We start from the raw sequence: 13,946 nt of genomic DNA on the forward strand, positions 1-13,946 counted from the left end.
GAATTTTTGAGATTCCCAAGGGTCCATAATTAGACGGTGTTAGAGAGAGGAAAATTTTATGATGCAGGAGCATCAAGACAATTTTTTTCATTTTTTCATTTGTAAATATGTGATAAAAGGGGGTGTGACAATTTTAATATTTTATTAATTAATTTGTTATTAAAATAGGAGATAATTATGAGAAGTGAGGATTATGTAAATATTCTTTTAATAAATAAAAGGATATGAGAGAAATAGTTTAGGAGCAAGGTTTGGGATTAGGATTTCTATGTATGGGATTAGTTGAGGATTAGGTGGAGAGATATTTTGAGTGAATTAAATGCATTATTTGTGTATAAATAGGAGTGGGTTTTGTGAAGAAAACTAGACATTGAGATTGTGAGTGAATGTGAGATTGAGAGTAGGCTTGAACAACAAGGCTGTAAGCCTTCAACAATTCTAAAGGGCCACAGAAATGAAATATCTGGCCAGCGAAAGTTTGTAAGTCATTGGTTTGTTTCATATTATACATACATTGATTGATTGAGAAACTGTTTATTTGATTTCTGAAGTTCATGGTATTATTGAATTTATGAAGAAATGATCAATATATGTGTTGAATTCACATCGACTTGTGTGAGAATTGCTATGCATAACCATTGAATTTACAAGACATTAATCTCTGCGTAAGAGGGTTGTATTTCAATCCTCGATTTGTATCGAACCTTGGTATCAGATTGTTCTTTTGGATTGGTTTGCTATTAATATAAACTTTTGTCAAGAATCCCTGTGAATCCATGTCGATTTCATATTTTAAAACCAGTTCAAATTGTAAGTTGAATGTTGAAGGCGCTGCATAAATTGGTTCAATAGGCAAAGCAACAGTAGATTAATATCAAACTGTGGGTGAATATTGGCCTATTTGATGAATTCATAATACACCAAACGAAGGAGAGAGGGTTTCAAAGTTTAGGTTTGTATATCCTCCAGCGAATTTACAATTGCAATTATATAAAATGGATACAAGTCATTAAATTCCCAAACCTGGCAAAGTAATTAAGCAATGAAGGATTGCGATCTGAATGAAATCGCTATGTTAAAATCAGAGAAAGCATTTGGAACTTATATGATGTGCATATGGGAGTTTTAAAAAAAGTCGATTTACAGTGTTGAAGTTACATTTGAATGGTTAATGTGTGTCTATAACACAGGTTTGAAATCGATCTGTGGAAGGTTGGAATGAATGTGCAAGTCGGATTTGCGGTTGCAGGTGATAGACGCAGAGTCAGCATGCTGGAAGGCGTAGGGACGAGTTGAGACAGCGTGTTGATCTATAGTGTTAACATTCAGCAAATCAGATTGCGTGGAAGTAGTGGAAAGGTTTGTTGATGCTGAAGAATACAATGGCAGCCATCGTTTCCTATGTTACCTTAGATCTGGAGTGAACACAGAGCAAACTCTATGCTGAGATTGGTTCATACATTTGTTAATGAAGAACTGAAGTTGTGTTTCTGATGAAAGCCTGTGTCAGCGTTGAATGGTATTCAGAAGGGTAATGACAGTGTTAAAACAGTGGCACGAATTGTCAGATGCAGCGTGGTTGAAGGTAACACGTGGTTCAAAATTTGTGACTAGTTGTTGTTTGATTGTATGCTAAGTAGAGAAATCAATATGAATGTTATGGTCCATCGATTCTCGATGAAGTTTTAACTTTTTATGAAGAACGCATCAGATGTTCGTTGAATGCGTTAATCTTTTTATGAAAGATGCAGATATGTTAGCGTTGAATAGAAATCGATGAGACAACTTTCTGAATAATAAGAGGCCGGCTCTGAAATTGTTGGCATGAGAATCGATTTAAAAGCCCAGGTTAGCAGAAAACGTAGCGTGGAGAATCGGAAAAAATCTGTAAGTATTTGTTGTTGATTGAACGTTGTGGTTGCTATAAATGGATGTTGTATGCTAGTACTCATCGATTGGACGATCAAAAAATGGAGATGCATGTTTATGATAATAGAGATTAAAGATTCTGGGTTTTGCAGGCTAGCCCTGCATCATTTTGGTATCAGAGCTAGAATGCTCTGTTGAAGATATATATATATATATATATATATATATATATATATATATATATATATATATATATATATTTTTTTTTTTTCTGAATGAAAACAGAAAGTTTTGTTGAAAACTAAAGTGTGTTTTTGAATGTGTGATGAATGATGGAAAGGAAGATCAGATTTTAAATCTGATATGCAGCATACACAATTGCAAGTGAACAGGATTGCAGGGAGGAAAAGATCATGCAAGATCTTAAGAGGTGAGATGATTTTTCTGATTTGAAATTTGTAAATGCAGTTTATGGTTGCAGAGAAGATGATGGCAGTGAACCTGGCATTCAGCTAAAGGCTGAATAAGGAGGACAATTGCAGTGTCCTGAAGAAGAAGGTGAGTTGAAGAGATAGCCTGAAGAGAGCAGAGAGAGTGCTCGAAAGGTTCCAGAGGCAGTGAACCAAGTACTTACCAAAAGACTGAGTGAGGAGAGCTTGGTGAGGTAAGTGGCAGCAGAAGAGATTGTTGTTGTAGAGGCTAGTACAACTCATGGTGAGTGAGAAACTCATGGAGAAGATGATCATGGAGGATCAGAGCAGAGGTTCAGAGGAATGCCATAAAGGTGAGATGACTTATGAAGTCAGAAGAAGAGAAATTGCAGTAATGAAGGTACAATTGCAGGTACTAGAAGGATGGCTGCAAGAGCGGGAAAACCAGAATAGAGGATGGATCTTTACACTGAAGGGAAAGAGAGTGATTTGGTGACAATTGCAGAGGAGGTTGAGGCAAATTGTGATTGCCTTGTTGAAAAAGGAACTTAGAGATCTTGAGCCAGAGATGGAATTGGAGGAAGCAGTCAAGACTGAAAAGTCTTGTGATTTAAAAACTAATGAGTTGTGTATGTTTTCAGGTACAATACAGGGAGATGAACAAGCTTTAGAGTTTGTTCAAGAAAAGTTGAATCTGAAGGCTATTCAGATCGATGCTGATATAGTAAGATCTCAGAAGGAGATGAAGATGAAGGAGTCTAATCAGGATATTGATCCAGAAAGAGAAGGACCAGCTGATGATTGGTCAAGCACTGGTGAAGGTATGGAAAATTGTGCGAAGTTTCCAAGTTCTACTCCTAATGAAGTTGTTGAATTGTATAGGAAACTAGATGTCCACAGAAGAGTGTTGGAGAGACAAAGGATTTATCTGCAGGATAATTTGCTGAGGAAGCAAGCAAGGAAAGTTCTCATGAATGACAGTTATGGAGCAGATGATGGTAAGAAGGAGAGACTAGCTGACAGTCTCATAGTGAATACAAATAAGCATACTGATGTGCTGACAAAAGAGTTGGAAAGGAACTTAGAGCAACATACTGAAGTGTTTCCAGGGAAAGTTGAGGAGAAAGCCAGTATAGATTTTCTAAGTCCTGAAAAAGACTTAGAGCTGTGGATGACTGAATCTACAAGTGAGACCGTTGGGTCTTGTGATTTTGATGCTGACAATTTGATTGTGTTTACAGGTGAGAAAAAAGACAGTCCATCATTTGGAATTGTCTTGGATGGAGGAGAACAGTTGCATAAAGAAGATGAGACAATCATGTCTCATAAGCAGAGGCTTGTTACCGTGGGTGACAAGAAAGAGTTGGCTTGTTTGTATAGCCAAGAGAAGACTGGTGGACAAAGTTTTGGAGCTGCTACAGTGTTAGAGGATGAAGCTACAGTGGTGAAAGAACTTGATTTGATTGCCAAAATCAATCAAGATGATGCTGGACAATTTCTGAAGATTGTCGAAGGGGAAGATGGAAGTTATGCTGGAGTTAATTTGCAACATATTGATGAAATGCTGAAATGTTTGCTGGAACCAGAGAAAGAAATTGCAGATGAAATTGCAGGTGATGAGCAAAGGAATGTTGCGGAGGGACAGGAAGTTTGGGAGGCCACAACATTTATGGTGACAGTTGAGGCAACACTGACAACAGTAACATCTATGGGGGCGCTAAAGCCTTATGGTTTTTATTCTAACAATTGTTTTGTGAATTCAGGTTTTATTGAAGATGTTGGAGAAAGCCTATTAGACAGAGAAATTGAACTGATGAGGCAGATGATGATGAAAGAATCCAGGAAGAGGCCAGCAGCAGTAAAACAAAGGAGAAGCAGCAAAAGAAAGACAACAAAAGATTGCGAGAGCACAGCCAGTGGAGTGATGCAACATAAAGTGTGGAAACCTGGAGAAGAACATCAGAAAGAAGCAATGGCAAGTGGAAAGTTACAACACAAGATATGGGATCCAGGCATACAGAGATCCGAACACATGATCAGGCGATCATGTTTAATTTCAACGTTGGGAGTCTGATGCAGGAGCATCAAGACAATTTTTTTCATTTTTTCATTTGTAAATATGTGATAAAAGGGGGTGTGACAATTTTAATATTTTATTAATTAATTTGTTATTAAAATAGGAGATAATTATGAGAAGTGAGGATTATGTAAATATTCTTTTAATAAATAAAAGGATATGAGAGAAATAGTTTAGGAGCAAGGTTTGGGATTAGGATTTCTATGTATGGGATTAGTTGAGGATTAGGTGGAGAGATATTTTGAGTGAATTAAATGCATTATTTGTGTATAAATAGGAGTGGGTTTTGTGAAGAAAACTAGACATTGAGATTGGGAGTGAATGTAAGATTGAGAGTAGGCTTGAACAGCAAGGCTGTAAGCCTTCATCAATTGTAAAGGGCCACAGATGAAATATCTGGCCAGCGAAAGTTTGTAAGTCATTGGTTTGTTTCAGATTATACATACATTGATTAATTGAGAAACTGTTTATTTGATTTCTAAAGTTCATGGTATTATTGAATTTATGAAGAAATGATCAATATATGTGTTGAATTCACATTGACTTGTGTGAGAATCGCTATGCATAATCATTGAATGTACAAGACATTAATCTCTGCGTAAGAGGGTTGTATTTTAATCCTCGGTTTGTATCGAACCTTGGTATAAGATTGTTCTTTTGGATTGGTTTGCTATTAATATAAACTTCTGTCAAGAATCCCTGTGAATCCATGTCGATTTCATATTTTAAAACCAGTTCAAATTGTAAGTTGAATGCTGAAGGCGCTGCGTAAATTGGTTCAATAGGCAAAGCAACAGTAGATTAATATCAAACTGTGGGTGAATATTGGCCTGTTTGATGAATTCATAATACACCAGATGGAGGAGACAGGGTTTCAAAGTTTAGGTTTGTATATCCTCTGGCGAATTTACAATTGCAATTATATAAAATGAATACAAGTCATTAAATTCCCAAAGTAATTAAGCAATGAGGGATTGCGATATGAATGAAATCGCTATGTTAAAAGCAGAGAAAGCATTTGGAACTTATATGATGTGCAGACGAGAGTTTTAAAAAAAGTCGATTTGCAGTGTTGAAGTTACATTTGAATGGTTAATGTGTGTCTACAGCGCAGGTTTGAAATCGATCTGTGGAAGGTTGGAATGAATGTGCAGGTTGGATTTGCGGTTGCAGGTGATAGACGCAGAGTCAGCATGCTGGAAGGCGTAGGGACAATTTGAGACAGCGTGTTGATCTATAGTGTTAACATTCAGCAAATCAGATTGCGTTGAAGTAGTGGAAAGGTTTGTTGATGCTGAAGAATACGATGGCAGCCATCGTTTCCTATGTTACCTTAGATCTGGAGTGAACACAGAGCAAACTCTGCGCTGAGATTGGTTCATACATTTGTTAATGAAGAACTGAAGTTGCGTTTCTGATGAAAGCATATGTCAGTGTTGAATGGTATTCAGAAGGGTAATGACAATGTTAAAACAGTGGCACGAATTGTCAGATGCAGCGTGGTTGAAGGTAACGCGTGGTTCAAAATTTGTGGCTAGTTTTTGTTTGATTGTATGCTAAGTAGAGAAATCAATATGAATGTTATGGTCCATCGATTCTCGATAAAGTTTTAACTTGTTATGAAGAACGCATCAGATGTTCGTTGAATGCGTTAATATTTTTATGAAAGATGCAGATATGTTAGCGTTGAATAGAAATCGATGAGACAACTTCCTGAATAATAAGAGGGCGGCTCTGAAATTATTGGCATGAGAATCGATTTAAAAGCCCAGGTTAGCAGAAAACGTAGCGTGGAGAATCAGACAAAATCTGTAAGTATTTGTTGCTGATTGAACGCTGTGGTTGCTATAAATGGATGTTGTAGGCTAGTACTCATCGATTGGATGATCGAAAAATGTAGATGCATGTTTATGATAACAAAGATTAAAGATTCTGGGTTTTGTAGCCTAGCCCTGCATCATTTTATAGCCTTTTGACACGATTTTGTGCGATGAATTTAGCAACGATGTCTGTTTCAACAGCTGAGCTTTGCATTTTTTGGACATCCCTGGAGTTGGAGATATATGATGCATTTATGTCATTATTTTCTTCTGATTTTTGAGATGACGTTTTTTTGTCAAGATCCTTGTTATTATTATGTCGAAAGGATGATTGTATCCCACTTCATGTGAAAATTTATTTTCGTGTCATGCTAAAGGAGGGCCCATTTGATGAGAGGTCCTATAGGGAGAATGTCTTGTGGAGAGACAATTCACTCTCGTTGAAGGAATTTATCCTTGTAATGACAAAGAATGTACTATGTCCTCATTATCATCTTGTAGCATTTAAAGGAGTGACCTCTCCACTCTTGACACTAGGGCTTGAAGACGTAACCTACACTATGTGAACTCCATTATCAATGTATTGTTCCTTCTTGATTTGATGGTTGTTGTTATGTTTCATCTTCCTTAAAGCATGCACATGTGGTCGTTTTACACTCTTTCATACGCAATTCTGCTAACATCATAGAAGTAAAATATCTTGGTTAATTTCGGTAGCTGAAGAGATCTGAATCATTAAGATATCATGTTTTTTATTTACCTTAAAGTGCCACTCAATGAGACACCATCACCAACTATTTATTACATCTAAAATTTCTTCCTTTTATTTTTTTTGGGTATATTTTAGAAAATATTTTCCCTTGAATTTTTTACTTTCAAAATCCAATGGTCTCCCTTCTTGTATCAATGCTGCTCAAATCACTTTTCCTAATGCATCACACTCAATTATGAATGTTTTACCAAATCAAGTATTTCCAATACTAGTGTAGAAGACATAACATTCTTTAAGAGAAATAATGTCAACATAGATTCATCATTCCATACAAATGATTTTTTTCTTTAATAGAGATGTGAGTGGGCTTAAAATATTTGCACAACATTAACAATGTTTTTATAATATCATATAAATTCTAAAAAACATATAAATCTTTCATCTAGGTTCTTCCATTCCTGTAACAGTCTTCTCATTATTCACTCCTCGTCACTTCCTCTGTCTTTTTGGGGATCGAGCTCCATTTAAGATTGTTCATTTGGCATGTCCATGTTTTCCTCTACCCCTCCTTGTTCCATGTTTATCTGGGTTGAGTCTTGTTCTTTTGTTTCTTTTGATAGTTCCATAGGTTCCTCATCACTTTCTTCCTTTTCCATCTCCCTTTCCTCTTCCTGAAGGGCTTTGAACTTGTTTTGATTTTCCAATGGCGTTGTTTTGACAGGTGGTTGCCTCTTGGGCAGTCCTTTTACCGGTTTTCTTCTTATGGGCACTTCTTTGAAACCCTCTTTTGTCCCTTCGGTTGCCTCTGTTGCCTTCTTCTCTTCTTCTTTCTTCTCTGTTGATTCCTCTGCAGCATTTAAAGGGCATTGTTTGAAGAGGTGGCCATATTCATGGCATCTTCTACAGCGGAATGGGATGTGTTCGTAATCCACTAGTTGCTGTCAAACCTCGTGATGGTATTCTAACTCAATAGACTCCGGTAGCGGCTATGTTATATTCATGTATACACATATCCTTGCGTAGGATGTGTATCGCCCTCTTTTGGTGGTCTTTGATACTCTTACAAATGTTCTGATTGTATTACCTATTCCTTCTAGGATCTTAGGGTCCCAAAACTCCATTGGTAGTCCGAACAATCTGATCCAAATGGGTGCTGCTAACATTTTTTCTTTTTTCTGGAGCATAGTAGTCCTCCCAATGCTGCATGAATAAACTAGCATTCTTCATGAAATAGGGTCCTCCCTCGAAGACTCTTTCCTTGTCATCCAGATTTGAGAATATAACTGTGAAAAAACCCTTTGCCCCCAATTTCAAATCTATATGCCCCTTAGGTTTCCACCTTTGTTGTATCCATTTAGACAGGTCCTTTTCAGATGGCCAAAACCCTATAAACTTACAAATTAAAGCATGATCTCTCATATAACTTCTATATTCTTCAAGTTTGTTATTCGGAATTATAAACCTGGGTTTTTTCAATGCTCTTGGGAGACATCTGTCGCCTAATCCTGCTTGCCATCGGGCTCCCATTACTGGGGGATCTATGTTATTTTTCCTTGGGCCACTTTGCATTCCATTTCTGCTTGACTCCCCTGCCGTTATGTTTTTGTAGGAGGGGATCTCTCCCCTCCCTGTTTCACCTGCCATTTCACCGTCAGCTCCCTCTGTTTTTGGTTCCTACCTTTCGCTCTTGTTTGCAGTCTCTAATCTAGTCAAGCACAAGAGGAGCAAGTCCCCCTGCCCTAGTCTTCGGTACCAATCTATTTGCAGTCGTTCCATCCAAAACCCTAATCCTCTAGAAACCCTCCTCAACCCTCCATGACACGCACCAAGAAACTTGAATACCTCATTCTCCCACTACCATCCAATATCAACCAACATGCGTATTATCAGCCACCCGAAGACTTGATTCTTGTCAAAAGACTGAAGTATTGTTATTACCAAACTTTCCCATGTTGTGATTATAATTCTCTTGTAGATAAACCCCAAGTATAATGATAAGAATGGGAATTCCTTTTAACTCACCATCGATACCATTGATAGGGTTTCATCTCAAAGTTTGAAGTTTCTATGTGATTCCTTCACTTATCATCCATAATATTATGTAATTCAAAATATTAATCTATTTACTTCACTCAAGTAAAGAACTCTATTTCATCAATCTTCTTTAATTTGACCTTGGGAAAATTCACTTGCTTTGGAAATCATCCACAAGTAACTCCATTATTGGAGTTAAGTGCCACTAAAATTTGTTTATTGTTGGAATGTTTTTCAACCTCAATACTACCTTTATTTTTCATGAGTCCCTTTAGTCACATTATCAATTCAAGGAAGCCTTCCATCTAGGGATCGAATGATCAATTTTACGGAGCCTTCCAATTGTTCCTTATTTTCATCCATATTTTGTTCCAATTTTAAAATTTTTAATCCATATTTTATTTCAAATCCTTTTTAATTGATTCTTGTATATGTGACTATTCCATGTTTTTTAACATAGTATCACTTTTTTTTTTAATTTGAATCTCGGAATATCCACAGTAATATTCATACTTGTCAATGTTTCAAATCCCAACAGGGATCCATCATCGGGACAATTACTAAATGATGATAGAAGAAGCGCTTAGTGAGAAGATAAATAGTGTTTAAGATATTTTGATTTCAAGGAGTTGAGGTTGGCTTTAAAAATTTTAATATTTTTTTTGTTTTTATTTTTAATTAATTTTATTCTTTTTAATAATTATTAACCATGTTTTAAAGTTTTATTATAATATTTATAATAACTATTTGTGTATTTCTTCTATTTATGCATGAGTCATGGTTGATATATTGGAGGTTTATATGATGAAATAATTATTTGATATTTATTTAGATCCATGTGAGAAAATAATAATATTCCTCTCTCACCTCTCTTACAATTTATGATGAACTCACTAGAAAATATTAGTGGGTCCTAAGGACAAGGGAGCATCAAGTGCTATAGGTCTTTGATATATGTGGGTGGGGCTAGGGGGGGGGGTGTGTAAACACAACTTAATCATCCCAATATCTTAAGGCACTAACTAGGGAGGCCCAATTGTGCCCATAGTTACACTACTCGACTACCTAGGTGATAGAGAGTGGTGTCCTTATGTGTTGTTCTTGGTTTATGTTCATGGATATGATAATCTTTCAATATCCTTTCAAATTCTTGGTTCGCTAAACCAAGAATTTTCGGAACGTTGCTTAGGTTTATAACCTTCCTAATTATAGTACAACTTTGAATTAGTTAAACATAACAATCATTATATGGCTTACCTAGCATTGTACATATATCATCCATAAGTAGTTATTACACATATGAAAAAAAAAAAGATATTGAAATATACACAATGATAAAAGAAAACTTCAAACACATTGCTTGTACAATGGATGATCATTGATTCATCACATTCATGTGCAAGGAACTCAACATAAATTTGAATAAAAAAAGTCACTGACGACATTTCAAGTAAAAGTTTATTAAAAATAAATATGCAATATGTTAGACAAAAGGTACAACGATCAGAAAAGTAAAGAAAAAAATAGTAAAAAGAGAACAAAGGAGGTAGAATTAGAAAAAAAATCTTCATTGTGTATACTTGAATAACATTGTTAAGATATAATAGAATCAAAATCTACATATTAAACAATCTATAATGAGAAATTCTTGAGAAATGGTTGTTTTTAATGATCAAATAAGTCAAATGTAAGCAAAAATGAATAATAAATTAAACTTGGCCTTGTTGTAGATAGCTCAGTAAGACACTTTTAGATAGTGGTATGCTACTAGATAGAATACCAACATATCAATACTGACAAATATACAATAGGTATAAATTATTAATGACCAAAGTAAGTGATACCTTTCTCAGCAAGTAAGACTCCAAACCTCCATCAATGCTACTATTTACCAGAAGCCCCTTTGACAAGGGTTTATGAGATCAAAATACCTGAACAATACAAATTATCAAAACTGAAGAAATCATACTATATCGTACCATACTCTATGTGAAAATTGAGATCCTATTTTCCTTCATTGAGCATATATTTTTAATTGAGTGGCTTCCTTGATAGTTAAGTAACTGACCATTTATTTTCATTTCACTTAATTTGATTAACTAATCAAAGGCTCGAATATATAGGAGGAAAACAAATAAATGTTGGGCTCCTAATAAATAGGGATTATCACATTACACAAATGGGAGGGAGGACCCGCATCCATTTCCATTAGAGTATTTCATGAATCATCAACTTAAATCAAAATGCATGATATTTCTATGTGTTATCGACATAAGCATGCATTGCTTAGAAAATGGCCAAATATTAAATTGACTTCATCAAAATTGAAATGTATATAATATATAACATACCCAAAAAGTGCATGAATGTTCACATGGTGATCACTAAAGTCTCCGCACACTCCCATAAAAAATTATGCCATAGTAAAAAAAAAAAATCTACAAGTGAAGGCATCATAATCTATATGTAAAAATAATAGAGTTATGATTTGCTTGAGAAAAAAAATCTCCATTGAAATTATTGATAGTTTAGTGCCCATCTATTCCTCTTTATTTGACTCTTTGGTAGTAGTAGCTGAGAAACCAAAAAGGGATTTGAACACTTGGTCATGGGAGCATATTTTTTACAATTTGGGCTGACAGGCCTCGGATGTAGTGGTTCAAAATTTACAAGATTGGAGGCAGAATGTGTAGCATAAAAAATATTATGATATTTTGCGATATCATAAGTAGCATGATTAAGAGTAGAGTCAGGATTGAGTTCCTCGCATGGATAAGATGTTGCATTAGTGGAATAAGAGTGTGAATGAGAAGTTGCATGGTAAACTATGTTATTGGGGACTGATCCCCAAATTTTATCTTGAGTATTAGGAATATTTGGAACATGTTTCCAACCATCGAAATTATTCAAAGTATTATTATTAAGTTCTGGAACAAGAATATTATGAGTGCTAGGGTGAGGCTCAAAGGAGGGGAGGAACTACTTTGATAAATAACGGGGTAACAACCAAGATTTGGAGAATTGAGGTATAAATTTCTAGTAGTGGTTAGCTAATGAAACTCTTTAGAATCAACATTAAAGTGAACAAAGAAAGGAATTATTTTGTTTCTCCCAGTATTCCATAAACTAGGGGATCTATTTCCCCTTCCCTTTCATCTTCCATACCTTATGGAATTAGAACGCATTTCTACAAATAAATTAAAACATTAACAATAACTGAAAAAACAAAGCAAGTTGATACATCAAAACATCTCCCTTTTAAACTACTATCATAAACATGTATTTAATAAAATATTAATTAACTCTTAGGTGAATTGCAAAAGGGGTTGGTAAAGTGATAAGGGGATTTTAATTTAGAAAAATTAGTGGTGGAAGCATATCACAAAAACAAGTAAAACCATAAGATAATGTTCATAAATTTTCCTTTAATGATTTAAGCCATTGTTTTAATTTATTCTATACCTTTTTTGAATATTGTCTCTTTTTTATGCAAGTTAAACCATTTTGTCCTATCATATTCATGATCGACAAAGGTTTCAAATAATAGCTTTGCAGAAAAATAATACTTTAAATATGTTTGTGAATAACATTAAGAATGTTTCTCCCGAGGGTAGGGTTTTTACACTAAAAATTAGGGTTTTAACAACTAAAGGTGGATAATACAGGGGAATAAGTGAGAAGATATAAATATTTACAATGGGAGAGTACATGAGGGCTTTATTGTGAATTGACACAAAGAGTTAAAACCAATAGTAGCCCATGAAAATAAAATCATAGTTGAAGAAATGTTTGAGTATCTTCACCTGGGTACCCAAAATTTGTATTCGTACATGAGGGTTTTAACCTTTAGGTAGATAGCATCAATAAAACTTGGAAAGAGCAATACGTAGAATCAGGACAATAGTTTTGGAAAGTTCTGAGCTACGATATAATGGGATCTTCACAATTTCCTTAAAGAATAATGGTAGTTATTCAAAAACAAAAGTTGTAATGAATTTATCATTGACATTATGAACGAAAACCCTTGATGGAATAAGGTTTAGAGTTGCGAGGAGCTCAGTAATTAGCTTTACAAATTCCTAAAAATTTAATTGAATATTCATAAATAGACAAAGTTTCATGAGAAAATGCGAAGGTAACGAGCTATATGGATAGAATTGCTATGTATATTGGGAATAGAGAGTCATTAATCAAAGTAAAAAATATAGTGTACTATGTAATTAACTATAAATCAACTTACCTGCAATTCCCACGCAATGTTGACACATAACTTGGATGAATGCCTAGCAAATGTCTAGCAAGCTAGTCGATAAGTTCCCTTCTAAAATCTTAGTTTGTCACGGAGACTAGAATACTAATATTGGTAAAAAAATTGAAACAAAACCCAAATTATCTTGGCTAAGTTTCTAAATTTCCAAATGAGAAAAACCCTTTCCAGTGAGAGCCATTGATTTACCAAAAAATCCATTGTCATTTGTTGATTTAACATATAGACTGGGTCATTAAATTCTCAAGCTGGATTTTACTCTATTGAAGATTGGGAATGTAAATATGAGAGTGGCACGAAGCCACCTTACTTGGAATGTCTATTATAATATAATGAAAAATAGAGGTGAATGGAATCCAAAGTAGGCACATTAAACTTGAAATGACGCAAGATTCTCCTAACAATCACTGTGTTGAGCATTATGTAAGAGAGGATCATACTTTGAATGAAAATAATGTGTTATATTTGAACTAAACCAATGGAAGAGCCAAAAGAACGCTACCATGCCTGAAACCCTAAGTCAATGTTGTAAGGAAGGTTATGGGATATCAACAATATGTCATATATCTCATATAACTTTAACCTTATACACAATGTTAGTGTCAATGTTTGCAGCCTTCCTCCAGTGATAAAAAATGCTCTTACACAAGTGATTTTAAGGTGTCAAGGTCAAATTTTGTCATTTCAGTGAGTCTCCAAGCAAAATTTGGTCACTAGGCATTAGGTCTAGGGTTTG

Source organism: Pinus tabuliformis, chromosome 7 (assembly GCF_031772625.1).
Source record: "Pinus tabuliformis cultivar Carrire ecotype Pingquan chromosome 7, CPIR1, whole genome shotgun sequence".
Classification (NCBI taxonomy): Eukaryota; Viridiplantae; Streptophyta; class Pinopsida; order Pinales; family Pinaceae; genus Pinus; species Pinus tabuliformis.